At 44.7% G+C, this 6,408-nt stretch overlaps 1 pseudogene; it reads left to right on the top strand.

Annotated features, from left to right (window-relative positions):
* Nucleotides 1-3,072: 3,072 nt before the first annotated feature.
* On the top strand, nucleotides 3,073-4,518 carry LOC145719168 (succinate dehydrogenase cytochrome b560 subunit, mitochondrial pseudogene; annotated as a pseudogene).
* The last annotated feature ends 1,890 nt before the right edge of the window (nucleotides 4,519-6,408 follow it).

Below are 6,408 nucleotides of genomic sequence, written 5' to 3'. Positions count from 1 at the left end.
TGGGGAGTCTGCTTGGGATTCTCCCTCTCCCTCTGCCCCTCCCCCACTCTCTCTTTCTCTCTCTCAAATAAATAAATCTTTAAAAAAGAAAAAGCAGAAACTACATACAAGCAAAATGAAGCAAGTACAAGTTAGAATCCATGCATTCAGGAACAATTATTGTGAACATTAGACATATTCTAGATGTTTTTCTGTATATATCTAGATGTTTAAATTTGCTTTTTAAATTTACATTGGGATTCAATGATATAAACATTAAGCATTTTTCACAATTTTTTTCTTAGTCATAGCAAAGAATTCTTCAGTGTATGCATTTCATCTAATGTTGGACATGTGGTTTGCCATCCAGCTACTTCATTTACATTTAGCTAGCTCATTACACCCATTTTCTGTGGTTGGGTGCTTTCAACCAAGGAAGAATTCACTGAAAATTGAAGCAAACAGACATTCATTTGGGTGATTAGAATTACAATTCGGGAGACATGGATTCAGGTAGAAACTTGAATAGTTGTTCCCAAGAAGACAAAGAGGGGGCAAAGTTGTAAGTCAAAAGATCATAGTGCTGCTCATTTAGGTCTGCTATGCCAAACAGGGATTGAAATCAGGTTAACTGGGATTGGTTGGGTCCATATGCAAATGAGGGACTGAAGCCTGTTAAACTGGATTGGCTTCTTTTGAAGTGAAGAATGCAGGTGATCCAACTGCCATGGTGAGGAGGATGTTCAGTCCAGGTTGAAGGCCATGTGGCCAGCTGTAAAGTGCAAAAAGTTCATAATTTCTCCCACAAGGATGTGCCTAAGTCTCTCCTCCCTTAGGGCCTCCAGACCCAATTTTAGAAGAGACTCTCTCAGCTCGGTTTGCTGGCTCTGTTTCGAAATCTCTTTTTACAGTGCCCAGTGATGGAGGAGTTCTGTGGTTGTCCCTGTCTGTAACACAGGCAGGAGTGTGAATGGCTATCTCTGCTTCCGAAAGTGGAATCTGATGACTTTTGAAAGAGTCCCCTTTTGTCTTGGGAATATCATTAATATCAGCCCTCCCATGACCCCAAAGGAAAACAAGAGCTACCATGTTTCTCTTTTGAACTAAGGTACCTTCAATTCTGAATATGGGTGCTGCAGACTTGAACAAGGCAAGCATCTAGTTAAGCATTTTACATTCCATGGTAGCTTTAGCTAGACTGTTCTAGGAAGAGGCAAAGTTTGTCCTACCAAATAAAGCTTCAGTCTGAAGGGTGCATATATTCATCTGCTCATGCCGCCATAATCAAACACCACAAGCTGGATGGATGACAGAAATGTATTTTCTCACAGTTCTGGAGGTGAGAAGTCCAAGAAGTCCAAGATCAAGGTTCCAGCTGATTTGGTTTCTGGTGAGGCCTCCCTTCCTGGCTCCTTCTGGCCATGTCCTCCATTTAGTCTTTTCTTCAGTGTCTACACATGGGCAGAGATAGCAAGCCAGCTCTCTTGGTATCTTTGAAAGAGACCTTCGGTTGCCTCCATTTGACCTGAAACTTTTTAGTTGGATTTTTCTTTCTTCTTTTTAAAGATTTATTTATTTATGGGGCGGGGGGGAGGGCAGAGGGAAAGGAAGTGAGAGAATCTTAAACAGACACCACAGAGTCGGGAGCCGAGAACAGGGCTCGATCTCAGAACCCTAAGATCATGACCTGAGCTGAAATCAAAAGTCGGAGGGCGCCTGGGTGGCTCAGATGGTTAAGCGTCTGCCTTTGGCTCAGGTCATGATCCCAGGGTCCTGGGATCGAGTCCCGCATCGGGCTTCCCGCTCCTTGGGAGCCTGCTTCTCCCTCTGTTTCTCTCTGTCTCTCATGAATAAATAAATAAAATCTTTAAAAAAAAAAAAAGTCAGATGCTCAACTGACTGAGCCACCCAGGCACCCCGGGTTCTTCTTTCCAGTCAGTCTCTTGGCTTAGGCAGAAGACCCTGAGGGCAAAGCATCCCCTGACAGGAACAGAAAATATCCCCTCAAGCAACAAGGATTGCCCTGAGCCAGAGCCAGCAAGACCAGCCCCTGATGGACTCCAAGACAGTGATCGATTTGACCTTCACTGCCCACCTGCATGTACCCATCCACCTCTGTCCTGCATTTTCCTTATATAACGCTGCAAGTATTTTCGGCAGTTTGGAGCCAGTCTTTGAGACGTTAGTCCGCTGTCTTCCCAGAGGTGGCCTCACTGAAATAAATTCCTTTCTTGTTTCTCTACCTCTTGTTTCTCTGCCTTTGGATTTTGTCAGCAGCGAGTGGCTGTATCTGGTTTGTTTGGGACCCCCAGAGCCGGATGCTCTTGAAGCCCTGAACCCCAGTTATATCTTTTCTTATAAGGACATTAATCCTAACAGATTAGGGCCCCACTCTTATGACTTCATTTAACCTGAATCACCTCCTTAGAGGACTCACCTCCACATATAGCCATACTCGGAGGCAGACACAAACATCCAGTCCAGAAGAGTGCATATCTACCTGATGGTGTCACTTAAGACCAACCAGCCCTTGAGTTAACTTGTCTGGTGGCCTTGAGAGTGGGCAGAAAGCTCCTCACAAAATTGGTGGGGGTTCCTCCCACCTATCACTGTCAGGTAGAAACAGCAGTGTGTGGCTGTAGAGGAAAAGAGCAGAATTTATCCTCCACAAACCCCTCAGCACCTGGGAATGAGCTGGATGCTGACTATGGGTTCAGGGCACGAGAGACCACGGGGCAGAGCTCTGGATCTGAGCCGCCTGAATGCAAATCCCAACTGCACCTCCTGGGTGCTATCTTGGGAATATTACTGTGGCTCTTTGAGCCAGAATTCTCCGGCAGACAGATGCGGTACTCTGCATGCTGCGCCAAGGCCTGGGGCTGTTGACTTTCCTCCGGTGCTGAGCAGGCCCCTGGGATGCTGCACAATAATTATCGATGTCTGTTGACATGACAGAAATTAGCAGCACTAAATAAGCTTTAGTTTCCTCATCTCTCAAATGGAGTTTAGCACTTAGCATGGCCCCAATTTGTTCATGGATTTCCTTCGTCTTCTTGGGTAAGTGTTGATTCTACCTGGCCCTCAGTTCCTACAATGACGGAAACAAGGGAGTTAGACCAAAGCACATCCAGGCTTCGTTTTAACTCTGCAAGGCTGCCACAATCGCTGGTGCTGAAGAGACACAATCTTTACATTGTGTTGAGGTGAACATGTTAGAAACGCTTTTACTATCCCCACCAGCGGGGGCAGCCAACGGAGCCAGCACGGTTCCGCCCCCGCCCCCTGTACACCCAAGACGGTTCGCCATGAGCTCGTAGCATCGCAAGTGACTCACGAGAGGTAAAAATGTGAATTGTTACTAACTCTAGGACTAGTTAGGTTTTATAACGATGCCGATCATTCACCCGTTCATTCACTTACTAGATATTTACTGATGGCCTACTACGTGCCACACACTGCCCTGTGTTGACATACGGTCATTTTAAAAAGCCCAAATTCCTTGCCCCATTGATGCTTACAGTGGAGGAAGCAGTCAATAAACAAACAAACGAGCACATACAGAATATGGATGTAGGATGTAGGAAGTGCTATGGGATCAATAAAACAGGGTGAGGGAGTTGGGGAATGCCAGGTGCTGGGCAGGTGACCAGAGATGGCTTCTCTAATGACATCTGAGCAGAGGCGGAAGGTGTGTGACAGTGAACCACACGGTGTCAGGGGAACAGCTTCCACAACAAATCTTAATGCCCACAAGGTTAGCCCTTACAGTTTAAAAAACACTAAGAATACACATACGCATGTTTACTACACAGGAGTAAAGTATAAATAATACTAAAATAAAACAAAGGTCGACACCCTCACTACCCAGGATATTAAAAAATGTTTACTATGAGAGCCCTCATACCAATGTTCAATTTTTATATTATTTTTAAAAGGAATTTTGCAGAATGTTAAGGGCCAAGAGATAGTCAAGTTATATTGCTAAAATGAAAGAGACAGGTGAAAAACAGCCTTTGCAACTTCTGTCCAGGCCAGAACCCAAGACGGCCACACTCTTGTTGGGGCACACTGGCTATCACTGTGCCTTAGTCCATGGCTCTGTATCCGAAATGCTGTTCCTTCGGGAACCACAGCCAAAGAAAGAGACGGGGTGGTTCTGGAGTCAGAACACAGGCTCAAACAGCCCTTTAAAGTCTCCCCATATCACTATCTACAGCCGGTCTCTTCCCAGGGTGATGCCCACCTGTCACAGCGGCACCAGAAGGGTCTTGTTCACAGGGGTCTCTCCTTGGCTTGTCAGCCCTGTTGCTCCCAGGAATTATGAAGCTCATTTGGAACTCGTGAAATCCCTGCATCTGGGGTAGCACTGATCCACAGAGCTCAGTTTGCACCCATTTTCCCTCTCATGTATCACACCTGCAGTGAGATTGGACACTCGAAGAGGGACTCAGACGAAGATCTAAGATACCCCAGCTATACCAGTCCGCAATGGCTGTCTTGATTACTGCGTTTTGCTCTGCAGGACTGGCAGCTATGTAAAGAGCTGAAGTTTCTAACATCTTCTCCCTACAGATCATGACATTGATCTGTCTCCTGCTTGTCACTCTCCTTGCCACCCAGGGCAAACTTCTCCTGATTTGTGCAGACCCTTGTTTCCTCTTGTTTCTAAAGATGGTGATGGGGTTCAGGACATGCTACCCCCAAAAAAGGCACTTTGACATACTGAGTATTTTCAGCTGAAGGAATGTGAGAAATGGCAGGTACAGAAAGGACTTTCTGACCTCCTCCCGCAGCAGGTTGTGAAACCCTCTTGGGAGAGGTGCCCTCCTCCCTACTCCTGGAAGAAAGGAGTATTCTTCCCTCCAAAGAGGAAAGGACACAGAGAGGAATCTGGACAAACAGGCCTTGCCAACTGTCCCCCAGCTAACTACACTTATCTGAAACTCTTTGTCTTGTCATATTTTTCCACGACTTCGTACTTCTCATCAAACCTAGCATAGAAACACTTAACGTTTAACATTTCTTTCGTTCTTCACTTCTTTGCGAAGGCTCCTGTGTCACTTAAAACTTATATAAATAAATTTGTATGCTTTTCTCTTGTCAATGGGGTCCCAGCTAAGGATTTGGAAGGGCAGAGGAAAAAGTAATTTTTTTCCCTTACAATGGAGTAGTTGCAAAACCTCCCCGAAATCTGCCTCCAGCTTGCAGCCTACTCTGGGCCTAGGAGTCCTTATTCTCTCTCCGTATCAGGCTTTGACTTGTGCTAAGGATCCGTGTTTGGCTCCTTCTTCCTGAGACAGTGGAAATAATCCCAGCTATGTGGTCTGCCCTGGGGGCTGGGGGTGGGGCCTTGGGTGCCACTGCCTATGGGTTGCTGGCTTAAAGGGCAATTCTGTTCACTTCAGAGCCCACGGTCTTTGGCACTGACACAAAGAGGTGGGGGTAGAGGGAGATTAACTTGTCCCACCTAAAGGGAGAAGAAGGGGTGGGGGGAAGTCGACACTTAGAGCAGGTGCTTTGTGAAGAAGGTATGTAGCCTTTGATGCAAGAGGAAGATCTAGAAAATTACCACTGAACATAGGAAGGGTTATTCCTTTTCCTTGAATTTCCAGAAAAATAAGCCTCTTAATGTCATATTTTGTAATCCAAATTCATGAGAAGTCTTTTTCTGAAACTGAATTGAAATGCTTATTTTGTCTTTGAAAAAGAGCACAACAGCTGATGAGGGTTCAGAACGCACTACCCCAAAATATAGCACATTGGCATACAAGATATCTTAAACTGAAAGAATTAAAAAAAAAAAAAAGAACAGCAGAAGCAGGAAGGTCACTCTGGATATCTCCCCCACCCCACCACAATCACCCTTCTTCCCGGAAACAGGTCCTAAACCTCCCAAATGAAAGGTACCCTACCAGTACCAGGAGGTGGGAAGAAATTCTTACCACCAAAGATGGTGAATTTGGGGCCAAGAAATCCATACAAACAAACCTTGTTAAACTAACCTTTATCTTCCTAGGTATGGCTACATTGTTTACTACTCCTAGTCCAAAATCCTTTGTCTTGTCAATTCTTCACAAATGTATGATTTCTTTGTCTAAAGGATATAAAAGCTTCCGGCTCTGGTCACTTCTGTGGGTTTTCATTCTTTTGTGAAGGCTCCAAGTACATGTAAAAATTCAATAAAATTTGTATACTTTTCCCCTATGATCTGTCTTTATCAGTTTAATTTTCAGACCCAGCCAGAAACCCTAAAAGGGTAGAGGAAAATTTTGTCCTCCCCTACACAGTCTTTAAAATATTTTTCCATTTGCATAATGATAACAGACACATAATAATAATACAATAGCCAAAATATACTAATGTGCACAACTCTTTGTGTATGTACAGAATGTAGAAATACACTTAATTTATTTTAAGATTTATTTTAGA

This window comes from Leptonychotes weddellii, unplaced genomic scaffold, assembly GCF_054177405.1.
Source record: "Leptonychotes weddellii isolate Sample4059 unplaced genomic scaffold, ASM5417740v2 HiC_scaffold_3267, whole genome shotgun sequence".
NCBI classification, from domain to species: Eukaryota; Metazoa; Chordata; class Mammalia; order Carnivora; family Phocidae; genus Leptonychotes; species Leptonychotes weddellii.
The sequence above is the reverse complement of the archived record's forward strand: the minus strand, read 5'-3'. Positions and strand labels throughout refer to the sequence as shown.